This window comes from Vigna radiata, chromosome 11, assembly GCF_000741045.1.
Source record: "Vigna radiata var. radiata cultivar VC1973A chromosome 11, Vradiata_ver6, whole genome shotgun sequence".
Lineage (NCBI taxonomy): Eukaryota > Viridiplantae > Streptophyta > Magnoliopsida > Fabales > Fabaceae > Vigna > Vigna radiata.
Genome location: NC_028361.1, coordinates 9,560,722 through 9,574,798, shown reverse-complemented (window position 1 = coordinate 9,574,798; position 14,077 = coordinate 9,560,722). Strand labels below are relative to the sequence as shown.

General features: G+C 33.4%; 1 pseudogene; it reads right to left on the bottom strand.

Annotated features, from left to right (window-relative positions):
* Positions 1 to 2,992: 2,992 nt before the first annotated feature.
* On the bottom strand, positions 2,993 to 12,505 carry LOC106776740 (annotated as a pseudogene).
* Positions 12,506 to 14,077: the final 1,572 nt, after the last annotated feature.

Sequence of the window (14,077 nt, the reverse complement as noted above, 5' to 3'; positions counted from 1 at the left end):
TAGCCGTTGTACTCATTTTAATCGATTAACACTAATATTAATCGATTAAATGCGTTAAATAGTCAGTTACGAAGAATGGAAGAGTTTTTGCTTGAGTCTATTTATAGGCTCTCTTTATCCATCAACAACAACTCTTCCCTTGCGCTAAAACACTCAGAACTCTTTGAGAAGTGTGTGTTCTTGTTCGGCTTGTGAAACTCTTGTCTGTGGAGCTGGTGAAGTGCTACTACGGTTACAGAGGAAATAGCTGGTTTATCCTTGGTGCGTCTGAGGAGGTTTGTGGAAGAGGATCATCCTTCGTGAAGTATTCGGAGGAGGTGTTTCATCCTTCGTGAAGTATTCGAAGGAGGTGTCTCATCCTTTGTGAAGATTCAAAGGAGGTGCAGGTTCATCTCTTGTGGTATCAAGAGAGGTGGTTTCTAAACTCTTACAAATTGTTTCTTTGTGATTGTAATTTGTAATTGTTTTGTGCTTAGTGAACGGTTTATCTTNGTTTGAGATAAGCGACTNGNCGTANGATTGGTAAGATCCGAACCAGTATAAAATTATCTGTGCAAATTTCTCTCAACCTTACTCTTTTATTTATATTTATTATTTGCGTAGTAAGTTAAATTGAGTAGAAATTAAAAGGTACGCGTTTGTTTTAAAAACCCTCTTGGTTTGTTATTCCACGCTAACAATTCTGCTGCAGCCGATTCTAACATTTCTCTGAATCGAGATAGGTACCGCTTGACAAACAGATGAGTCTGAGATTTTGAAATAAGTTTTGTTAGAAATTTAGTTGGTTTAAATGAAATCAATGTTGAGATTTACATGTTCAATCTGCCTCTGTGGGGTTTATCTTTTTCTGCAATAGCTTTAATGGTCTTATTCTGCATTTTGGTGGGCTTCTTGTCTTGGTTGATTGGCTAGCTAATGTAATTTTTTATTTGATAATTTTTAATTATTTATGTCGGGCAAGGTTTTAAATTGTGATTGTAGCTTTGTTGCAGTGAAAATTTACAAACAACTGTAAATAATTGTGGTCCCAACGGTTATGTGTATCCAAAAAGCCTTCGTCTCGTACTGTGCCAGACCAAGAAGATGGTGGTGTAGCATTAACTGCAACATCAATACCTTTAAGGATCCATTGAGTTGAAGAAGGTGGTGGTGTGTTAGAAGAGTGAGTGATGTGTTATTTATTTCTTTGTTTTTAAAGGTATACATATATCCACGTCAATTAAAAAGTTAATTCAGTGTGTCACGTCAAATACAAACTAACACTGTTAGATCCAATTTAACGAAAAAAACCTAATTGTTGCAATTTTCAGAAAATTGGGACCCAATTGAGAAATCCAAAAAGAACGGGACGAAATTGAGATTCCCTACAAAAATAGAGACTTCCTGAATGATTAAACCTGTGCTCTTTATATATAAACTACTTATTTGGTATGATATAGTTATGTGAACGTGAACATGACATTAAGTTTTAGGCCATGTTTATAGACTTTATTACGAATAACTATCTTCATTTATAAAACTAAAATTGGTGTTTTCAAAACACTTCGAACGAGTTAGATTTTACTTTTTAGTGGACATGTACTTAATACCAAAATTTCGAAAGGTATTAAGTTATAATATACTATCGTTATGTCATACTGTAAGATTTTTCTTTATGGTAATTTCTTTTATTGTCGGTCACTTTTGACGTGTAGTCATACCTAAAATGATTTTGTGTGATGATTTGTAATAACTTATACCGAGGAGTTATAAGTGATAACTATTATCACTGAATTTGGTAATCAAGTAAATGATGTTGTGTTATCAGTAGCTTTAGATCGACTAAGAAAAATTTACATTTCATTTATTTTCTTTTAAAAGATTTAGAATATTTATATATATAAAAAGCAAAAAGGAAAAAATTAAGTTAAAGGGACTAATGTACAAGTAAGTGGTTAATGTACATGCTGTGTTATTAGATGTCTCGTTTTCTGCAGTAAAAACTTACCGAATAAATACAGCTGCATGTTTGTAACTAATAACTATAGTATGATGTGTTAAAAAAAAAAAAAAAAAAAAAAAAAAAAAAAAAACTGATAAGCTAATACAAATTATATGAATAATAGTAACTAATTCTCAATCAAATTCTCTCCAAAAAAAAGAAATCTCATATAAACCATTACCTTCTTGAATACTCCTGTCTCATGATGAAGATTCTTAAAAGGGCATCTAAAGACAAAATATAAGAGATTTAAATAATGGAACTAAAAGGAGTCGCAGTATATTGGAATTTGGATTTGGTTTTTAATACATCACGATAAGTTTGGATATTATTTATGCGTATATAAAACTTGTAAATTCGAAAATAAAATAAATGCCAAAGAATTACTGATTTATCATCAATTGAAATAAGCTAAGCAATATACCGAATTAAAGGAAATCTTTCGATCTTACAAAATAGTAATACGAGAACATAAAGTTAAAGGATATAAAATAGTTTGCTAAATATTTTAATAGCTTAAAAGTAATTATTATTTGTTTTATACATATTTGTCTAAATGAACATTTTTATTGCAAATAAAACAAATACCCTTTCTGTGGTAATCGTTTTCTCACACAAAAATAAGTTTGATTTTTCACAAAAAATTAGTATTTTTGGAAGAAGTTATCACTGTTTATAGATCAATTAAACAAATTTTGCGGTTAACCAATTGTNATGAGGTTCAACTAACAAATATTCCAGTAAACCAATTGTTACAGGTTCGAAGGTTAAATATGTAAAAGATGTTACATATAAAAATGTTATCTTATTTTATGTGAATAGTCTCAGAAACATGTGACCTCTGCCATAATAGAGCTACCTACCCACGACAACTTACTCCAATGGCGTGNTATTAAACCAAAAAGTACAATCATCAGCGGTTGATCTTGACAACCAGGCTAGGGAAAATTAGCAGTTATATAATCCACTAAATGTTTGCTAATAATTAGTAATGTGCTAAAGAATGGTAAATTACATCAAATGATTTCTTTCTCTGGTGATCATTAGAGTTACAAAAGACGATCAGCACAACATATAATGGAGGAACTNNAAGGTANTATTGAGAGAAAATGAGAAATTTCCTTNAACTTTATTCAAGTAGTTATAGGTACAAAGGACCTATTGCTACAAAAAGAATGGATTAACATCAGAAGGGGAAGCAGCTGATAGAATTTAATGAGAAAACAATGGAGACCACGACGTTCCTAACAAGACCTAAACAACAGGTGAGAAGAAAAATACAAATTTACATGGAAATAAATGTCGCTAACCCGATTTCTAAGTCCTAACTTTGCAAGTCAGGTTCACCAACCAAAGTTGGAAAAACACCTCGGCGTGAGAACCCAAAGGATCACCACCCGTGCAGATTCCAAATGTTGGCCTACACAAAGAATGTAATTTCATTGGTTGATCACTCCTTCCTTCAGGATGGACTTCAACACGACTTTTATGGCTAACAGGGTGACTGTGTTTGTAACTTAACTCCCGAGTTCTGAAATCCATTGGTTGATCACTCCTTCCTTCAGGAAGGACTTCCTTCAGTCGTTTTAGTCCCTGCTCATAGATTACAATATCATCACGGTTCATTCATATAGCATAATCTGATAATCCATTTAGGAAAAGATGAAACACTGGGAACGTAAGCTGAGCGCTGAGTTATAAAATAGCAATGGTATAAATGAATAAATAAACTAAATATTTGAATAATACCTGCTGCTCAGTCTGCTTTCTCCTTCATTTATACAACCCCAGCAGGTACTGAAGCGCTCAAAGGAGAAATAATCTTGCATATACCTGGAATTTGTTACAAGATTCAAATAGAAACAGTTAGGTCAGTTCTATCACTCAATTGGTTTCATTTATCCCCTCCCCAATATACAATATAATAGGAGGCTACTTCATTTCATCATGCTCAACCAATAACTTTTACAATCAAATTCGAAATAACCAATGACAATCCTCTCATTTACACCAAAAGTTTCAAAAAAGTACAAAATATAGGATTCAGGAAATGAATAAAACTAGTATGACGCTAGATATATGATGACAAGAGATTGAGAGAAAAATCATTTAATTGATGTCTCCACACCATAACCTTTGTCAGACTTCTACATTCCATTTTGTTTAGAATCTTTTTAAAGTTTGATCCTTCCGTTAATCTTACATTTTGTATCCTCCTCATTCAATGGGTTTATCTTTTACATCACTAATGATCAAAACCCTCTCAACAAACTCAAAAACAGGATTTAAAGAAGGGCTAGCACTGGAAAGTCCTGCCATGTTGTGAGTTTGTCAAAGCTACATACTGCTCACTAATATATAATATTAATCCAAAATACTAAAGTCAATACACACTGGAAGAAATAAAATATTCAACAGACGAAAACTCAATACCATATTTAGAAGCTTCAGCAGCTATCTTTTGCAAATAAACCAAAGGATCCTCAAATTCCTCCTTTGTTGGAGAATACACAGGACACTCTGGAATTGTTTCAGTCCAGTCCAGGTCATTTGTGTCAAACTTATCCACCTTTTGTTTGGAAAAGACATCAGCGTTGCCATGCAATCTCATGCCACATGATGCTGAATCTCTTAAAGCATCTCCTCCACTTCTGTTCATCATGTTAGCAATATTAATTAATAAAACCATGTAAAGGCAAACATGTATTCAAAAGCGCAAACATGTATTCAAAAGCTTTATATATACCTATATATTCAGGATCCAAATATCCCACTGTTCCAGCCACTCGTGTGAAGCTAGATCTATTTCCGTATGATGTAATAATTTTTACTAAACCAAAATCTTCAATCTTAGCTCTCATATCATCCCCCAAAAGTATGTTTGTGGGTTTTGGGTCTCTATGAATGATGGTTTCCCGAGTTAGGTGGTGCAAATAGTGCACTCCTCGTGCTACGTCCAAGGCTATTCTTGTTCTTTGGTTCCAAGTTAAAGGAGCCCGACCATTTTCACTGCAAGAAAATAGGTGTTGAGCTAATGTCCCTTGAGCCATATACTCATACACCATAAGTTTTTCCTGACCTTCAAAACAATATCCTATAAAGTTAGCAATATTAATTAATAAAACCATGTAAAGGCAAACATGTATTCAAAAGCGCAAACATGTATTCAAAAGCTTTATATATACCTATATATTCAGGATCCAAATATCCCACTGTTCCAGCCACTCGTGTGAAGCTAGATCTATTTCCGTCTGATATAATAATCTTTACTAAACCAAAATCTCCAATCTTAGCTCTCATATCATCCCCCAAAAGTATGTTTGTGGGTTTTAGGTCTCTATGAATGATGGTTTCCTGAGTTAGGTGGTGCAAATAGTGCACTCCTCGTGCTACGTCCAAGGCTATTCTTGTTCTTTGGTTCCAAGTTAAAGGAGCCCGACCATTTTCACTGCAAGAAAATAGGTGTTGAGCTAATGTCCCTTGAGCCATATACTCATACACCAAAAGTTTTTCCTGGCCTTCAAAACAATATCCTATAAAGTTCAACAAATGCCCGTGTCTCACTTTACTCAGAAAGTCAATTTCGGCTTCCAATTCATTCGTTTGTTGACTTTCCAAAGGATTAAATTTGATTCGTTTCACCGTAATTTTCCTATTATTATCTAAATCTCCGCGGTAAACAATTGCAAATCCTCCTGTACCCACTATATTTTCTTCATTGAAATCTTTAGTTGCCCGCCGAATAATATCAATGGACATGGTACCAGGACTCTCAATTCTTTTTGTTCTTTTTGCATGGCACATGTAAAACACAACCACAACCACCACAATAGTAACCATACCTATAAGCACGATACTGGTAATCCAACCGGGAGATAGTGAAAAATCACGTGCATTTGGACTTCCACTTGATGGAATAGTTCTACTCACACCAAGAAAAGAATTATAATTACTGTCCAACTTTACCTTAGATGAGAATTTTGGAATATCACCAGATAAATTGTTGTGAGACACGTCGAGAATCTCAAGTTAAGCTAAATTATCCAAAGTTGTCGGTATTGATCCCTGCAATTTATTTTCATTGAAAAAGAAGTTTTTCAAATCAGATAAATAACCAAATGCAGGTGAAATTGTACAGCTCAAATTCTGATTAGCCAAATCTACAATAGTAATCTTCTCCTCATAACATCTAATCGAAGTCCAATGATAACAAGGATTATTGCCATACCATCTACTTGCGAAACTGATGGACGAAAGCTCCAAGGATAGGCCGAGTGAAGCGGTGCGACGACGAACTGGATCTCCTCGGAGCTTCTCCGACGAGAAGACGCAGCGGAAATGATGAAGACGAAGATCTACAAGAGCTGACTCGAAGGAAACTGAGAGAAATCGGAGACGGACACAGGAAACCCTAAAACCTAGGTTAATCGATGGAAACCCTAGAAAAGGGGGAAAACTCAAATTAGACCGATTAAACGGAGGGAATGGTGGTTTAATCGGTGGAAATCGAAGCACGAGTGATGGAAAGGCTTTTGTTCGGTGAAATCGACAGAAAAAGTGAAAACCATGAAGAAACCCTAAGTTATGGAGGTTGTTCTGTGTAGAAGATGAAGAGGAACGGTGAGATGCGAAGAGTAATGGTAAATCTGTGGAGAAGAGTGACGGATCTATGAAGAACTTGACAAACCTGCTAAGAACTTTTGAGCGAGAATGGCTCTCGAGGAAGAAGACGCGGAGAGCCAAATTGTGAGAAATGAGGTGAATGAGGCGTCTGATGCGCGATGACGAAAAGTAGATGTGGTGTGGATGGATGACGCGTGCCACAGAAAAATGAAATGGCTTCTGATGCACGGATGAAGTGTGCGCTGAAGTGGCTAATAAGGCAGCGTGGAGGATGAGAGAGAAAGCAGGGTGGAGAAATCTAGGAAAATGAAAATGAATGTTGTGTGGCTTGGAAGGTGGTTAGAGGGAGTTTTTAGACCTTCTAGTCTTGTAACTTTTAAGAGAAAATTAATTTTTGAGTTAGAAATCTTAATTCTCATTTATCTCAAAAGTGAAAATACAACAGAGGAGTTGCATATTTATAGTGACTCAAGTTCTTTGTAAGCTATATTACGATAAAAGAGGATTGTGTCAGGAAGTATTCTATCAGAACTGATAAGGATAACCAAAGTGTTTAAGAATATCAAGTAAAATGATTATTTGAGAATCCCAAGGTTGAGGCTCGTGTGTACAACAGGAATTATCATCCACATTGGCCTTTACACCGATTCCAAATGAAGGATATGAACCTTGAAAATAATTGTCATCTAAAGATATCTTCTTCAAACTAGGAAGAGACATGAGAGAAGATGGAATGACATCGGTTAAGTAGTTGTGACTTGGGATCAATTCAACCAAAGTGGTGCAATTTGATAATTCAGGAATTGGACTTCTGAAAAAATTCATCTCAAGTCTAACCTCAGACAAATTAGTCATGAAAGCAATTATCTCAATGCTACCCGATAACCCCCGAACTTGGATTCTGGAACATTGGGCCAAAATTCAAATTCATTAAGTACCATGAACTCTGGTATTTGATTATTCAGCCAAGTCAAACTGCGAAGCTCTTTAGCAAACTTCCAATAAGGTTGTTGTAAGAAAGAAAGAGCTCTTTCAAACTTACAAGAGAGTCAAATATATCCGGTAAAGTACCATTAAGATTTGTACCTTGGAGATCAAGTTTGACAAGATTGGAAGTCTGAGCCAAGTCGACGGGAATCACCCATGGAGCGAGGTTGTGGCTGTCTGCCAAGCTGAGGCTACATAAGCTTCGGAGACCCTGGAAGCAACCCTCGGGTATGAAGGTGAAGTTGTTGCCACCGAGGAATACGGTCTCCAGCATTGAGAGGTTGGCTAGGGAAGGTAACATGTCGGAGAGGGCGTTGCCCTAAAGAGAGAGTGAGGTAAGTTGGGAAAGGGAGTTAAGATCCGGAGGTAGCTTTCCGGTCAGCGACTGTGGAACAATATTTAATGAAGTGACTCGGTTGTTGGCACACCTAACGCCCTTCCATCTACAGAAGTTCATCCCCGACCACCTTGACGGCGTGGGACTCAAAGCTTTTGCAAGTTTCGATATGATCATTGCTTCGTCGACGATGGCGGTGGAAGAGAGGGTGAAAAAGAGAAGAAAGCAGGTTGCTTTTGATAATAACAAGTAATTGTACAAAGCAAGAAAAGAATATAAGCAAAGCAGAGAGGAAAAGCTGAAACCTTCCATCCTTTGGCTATGCTTCTCAAGACACCCAAACAAAGAAGCAAGAAAGGAAGAACTGAAGAAGTGTATCCTCTCATCTTATTCTCTCTCCCTTTAAATAAAGACACTCTTCATTTCTCTCACCATATCTTTATTTACCATTCTACCCTTCATACCCTTTCTTTTTGTCACACCATCTATTTGAGTCCCTGAATAAAACAATGATGAATATTACTTTATTAATAAAACTAGTTTATATTTTATTTTATTTTTGTCACACCATCTCAAAATTAGTTTATATTTTATTTGATTAATAAAATTGAAAATTACTAAGCAATGATAAATATTAAATTGCTTAAAATGTATAGGATTAATATGAAAATGGGAGAAGAGGGAAGATATTTTAAACAAAGTTGACGTTCTTATTATTCTTCAATTGATTATTAAACATTTTAAACAGTCTAAATATTTAAAAAGCATTCAAATTCCAATATTGACAATTACCTTTCATGCCAAACATGGGCATGCCCTGGTTGAAGTGGTGTGTTTTTGTTTTTATTTTTTGATTTTGTTCCAGAAATACATAAAAATATGTGATTGATTGATGAGTTGTGGAAGACAATAGAAATCGATAGTAAGACCGTTTTAAATACGAGGATCCCTTGAGATTTTTCAATAAATTTAGGGATTAACCCTCGTTCGTTCTTAAGTTTGTGGGGTTGGTAAGCAATACATATTATTTAGAGTATGTATGAATTTATCATGTGGACATGAAACTATATTATTTCTTTATACTAAGGTCATTGGTCATGTGTGAACATTTTGTACTGTACTACGTTAAAGATGTTAGAGTCTTCTGTAAAGATAGAGATTCGAATTTCACTTTCCTCTATGTATGAAAGTCAATGTCTCGTCCAAAAGACTTCAACTCGTACTAAGTATAATATACACCGAAACACATATTGTCGATGTTTTTACTTGATAAGTCCTTGTTCTATATATCAATTTTGATAGCAAATATTAATTGATATATTATAATAAAAATGAAAAGAAAAGAAATTTTAATATTTTTCACACCTTATTCTAAACATACTTTTTCGATTTGAATATAAAAAAACTTAATTTATATTAGTTACTTGAAATGATTTAGTTATATTACTATAATTCAAAAAAGAGTTGTTTTAAATTATCATTAATTACAATTTTAGATATCGAATAATAGGTATTTTTTAAAAAAAATTAAAGAAGATAAAAATAATTAAAAATGATTTATATTAGAATATTATGTTTATTTTATTGGAACCTGCAGAAAATTCTTTTTTGTTTACATTTACGGTTTTGACAAAGAAATTCAAAAATAAAATAAATCTTTTAAACTTTATAAGAATTACTGATTTGGTTACTAAATATAATATTATTTTAAAATTTTATTATCTGTTCTAATAGATGTTATAATTTAGTTTAATTGTTAAATAATTTAGATTGAAATAATACTTAAATTGCAAAATTAAAAATATATAATGACTAAAAGTATAAGTCAAATTTTTATTTATTCATTTTTACATTTGTATATTATTTCAGTTACAATATAATTACTAAATGTTCACTATATTACTTTTAATAGGCGAATTCTCTCATCTGATTTGCAGCTTTTAAATTGAATTTGATTTTCGGTTATCCAAATTATAGGTGGAATTTTGAGTTTTTCTTTTATGTGACTAAAGGGAGAAAAAATTAAAAAAAGAATACGAAGAAATAAGAACGAATAGATTTAATTTTATTGGAAAAGTAAATTAAAATAATTATAAATGTGGAGAATAAATTTTATTTGATTTGAGAGAGGGGAATCTAAGCAATTTTGGTTTTGTATTATTCTAAATTATTTTTTGTATTTTCTGTTTGTTGAAAATGATAAATATATATATATATATATATATATATATATATATATATATATATATATAAATTGAATTTTAGAATTGTGCATATAAATACTACTATAATGGCTTAAAAAAATATTATTGGTGGTGTAAAAAATTAGAAATGAAGTTAATTAAGTTACGAACTTTTATTCTTATGTGTATGACGATAAATAATTTTTTGAATGTTGAGAAAAAAATTAAGAGACTCATCAAATCTTTGTTTTGTTATGTATGTGTTATCATTTTATGAATAATTACTTTTTAATTTTGGTTTGATAATTTACAATTTGTATGTCAGTACGTTATTTTTACGGGGTAGAGCATCAATATAGAGTAATAAAAATATATATCCTTTGTTTTGTTTGATAAAAATAAATATGAAAAAAAAAACCACTTATTTGAATGAGTGAAACCGCTAATTTTGAAGAAAAGCACTCTAACTTTTTTCGAATAAAATTGATACAATATATAGTTTTTACTATAGTAGATTTGTAATAATAAAATATACATCCATTATAATTAATATTTATTTTATGGATTGAAAACATATTTAATATTTAAAAAATAATAATTTTTTTACTTCGATCATTATTTTATGAATTAAAAGTTTATTTAAAAAAAATATATTTTGACACACTTTTACACTCATTTCACATATTTTTTTCATAAAATAATTGGTCTATCATTGTCACTATATTTAATATTTTAACCAATAAAGTTCTACATTGTACCTAATTTATTTTACTAAATCTTTTTATTACCCCGTTTGAAAGTTGAGATCAAAATGTTCTTTTCATCTTTCAGAGTGAGAAGCTTAAGGGAAGAACCATGATCCGTATAATTATTTTACCTAAAAAAAAGGTACATTTTTGTTTAACAAAATTTAATTTCAAATACAAAACCAAATCTTTTATGTTTTTATCTCAAATTAATCAAATTATTCTTCACATGAGATATTTTTTTCACCTGCAAATCAAAATTGAAAATTATACCCTCCAGAAACCGAATAAACAGATACATTTAAAGATGTAACGGTGATGCATGGTTTTGTTCAAGAAAAGTTGTTATATCTGTTTTTCTTCAATGGTTGCTAAATTACCTCACTGTTTGGATCATGAGCTTAGGATGCTAACTCTAATTTTAATTTTTCAGAATTTAAATTAAAGCAGAAGAAGTACACAACATTACTTCACATGTAGAATGTACAGCTTATCGGGGACGTTCATCCCCTTCTAATTTCTTCTTTTTCTTTCATTTTTATGCCGATTATGATGATGAACGCTGAAAATGAAGCGGAATAAAATATGAGAACCGAAAGGAATTTAAAAAAATAATATAGGAATATAATGGATAACAATTTGAAGCATATATTGGTAGTTTCGTAATCACTATTTTTATGACTATTCTTTGACAAAGTTCACACTTAACATTTTAGTATATATGTAAAAGATATCAAAATTTCATTTTTTAATTCTTATTTTTAATGTGTCTCTTTCAATCTCAATGTCAAACTTCTTTCATGGTTGATGAGTGCCACAATGGATTTAACACTAGTAAAAATTGAGTTTTTATCGCACACATTATGTCACGGTTCACTAGAAACCGCAACATAATACATTATTGTGGCATTTTGAAAATAAATCGAACGTATAAGCCGCGGTTCAGAGGGAAACCGTAGCCTATTCCCCAGACAAAATTATGACTTTGACGCCACGTCAGAAAAATAATAAATTGCAGGGGAATAGGCCACGGTTCTCAAAACAACCGCGGCCTATTCCCTATGCAATTAATGGGCAGTTGGATGTTATTCTGAAAATAATAAAAGTGAGAGAATAGACCGCAGTTCTCCCTAGAACCGCGGCATAAACCCTCCCTGACTTCTCCCACGTGGCACTCGTGCATTAAATGGGCAGGTAAAGGGTCAGGGAATAGACCGCAGTTGACTGAGGAACTGTTGTCTATTCCTATATTTAGGAGAATAGGTCGCGGTTGGGGAGAAATCGTGGCATAAATTTTGGTGAAAATTTTCAAAATTGTCATTTCAGTTTAATTTTTTATTTTTTTTAATGGGTATAGACTGCGGTTCTCCCTAAGAACTGCGGTAGTAATGTTTAATCAGGTTAAAAAAAAAAGACAGTGAACAATTTCTTCTTCCTCGCGAAGTCTTTGAAACTGCAACTCTCTATACGTCTCCTCTCCGCCATCGCATACCATTGTCAGTGTACTCTGTGCATTGTCTCTGTCGTGCCATTCCTCGTGAATATTCCAATCATTTGCTACTCTTCTCTCCAACGTGCCATCATTTTGTCGGAACTCTCTGTCGCGCCATTCCTTCTTTGCTCTCCGTCGTGCCATTATTTGCGCCATTCTCGCCCTGCTCGTGTTCGTTGTAGTCGCCGCGTCAAACAAGTAAATTTTTCAAATAACCTATCTTTATTTTTTGATCATTTTTGTTGTGGTTTTGTTACGATTTTACTCTTCGGATTTGTTGTGATTTTTGATGTGTTCATTGCAATTAAAACTGCGTATTAGTTGAACATCATACCTGGGAGGAATGATGCATCCATTCATTTTGTGACCAAGTTAATTTGCATTCACCACATAAGTTAAATAATGGCATAGTAGAAAAGTTAGTAGAAAAAAAAAACTTCTTTAAAATAAATTAGAAATAAAGTCTTTAATTTATGCATTTTATAATTAGGTTTTACAAAATTAAGTTTAAAATTTATTTTCTAATTTAATATGTATGATTGTATGACTGAATTGATTGTATGAATGAATTGATTTAATATGAAAAATTGTATAATTGTAATTTTGTAATATTTAGGAATGGATCGAAATTGGATTAATTTACCACGCATTAGTGCTGAGTACAAGAGAGGGGTAGAGGAATTTATATAATTTGCACAACGTAATGAGGGTACAAGTGATGATGAAGTGAAATTTAGATGTCCTTGTGTGAACTATTTAAGTTAGAGAAAGTCGAACGTGATAATGCTAATTCTTACCATTATCTAAGCATCATTTTAGTAGCAAAATCAACTCCTTTTTGGCTTGTAACTTGCTTAATCCTCTTCTTTTGTCTTGTTTTCTTAATAAGTGTGTTTTAGGCTACATTGATGTAATATCATCACTAATCCCCTTATTTTGTAGCTAATACAATGCTTGGAAGAACATCCACCAAAGTAAAGAATTGAACCAACCACAAAAGCAAGTAAAATAGCAAAAAGAGAGAATTTTGGAATGTTGTGGCTGGGCTGCAGCTGGAGTGCAGCTGAGCACTCTGTTCTCTGCAATGCTGCGGCTGGGGTGCAGCTGGGCTACAGCTGAGCACCCTGCTCTCTGGAAGGTTGCCGCTGAGGTGCAGCTGAGGTGCAGCTGAGCGCCCTGCTCTCTGGAATGCTGCAGCTGGGGTGCAGCTGAGCGGTGGCGCTACTGATGTGGAAAATTTGGTCTATTTAGACCTAAAACGCGAAGGGAAAGGGGTCTTTGGTGGTTTGGAGCCGCGACTTCACTATTTGGAGCTCTTGGAGGCTGCGTGGAGCATGTGGGAACATCTCCTTCTCCCTCCTTGGGTCTCCTTCTTCTTCCATCTTCCATTATTGTAAGCTTGGAGGCTCTCCATTTTCCATGGAGAGCCAAACCCATCTTGTTGGGGTTAATTGTAGCCTATGAACTCTTGTGTATTTGTTGAATGATTTCAATATATATATGCCTTTTCTATCTTTTACTAGTATTCTTGTTTCCGATCTTAAAGCTTGCATATAATGGGGACGTTCATGACTTGATTTTGGGGTTTCATTGATTATGGGGACATAAGATGGAATCTTGAACTGAAACAAGGGTCCTTGTGATCATTGATTCTAGGGATGGAAGATGATTCACATGTTGTCTTAGATCCTAGTTCTTAATGCGAGTTTTGCTTGTTAGATTTTCCAA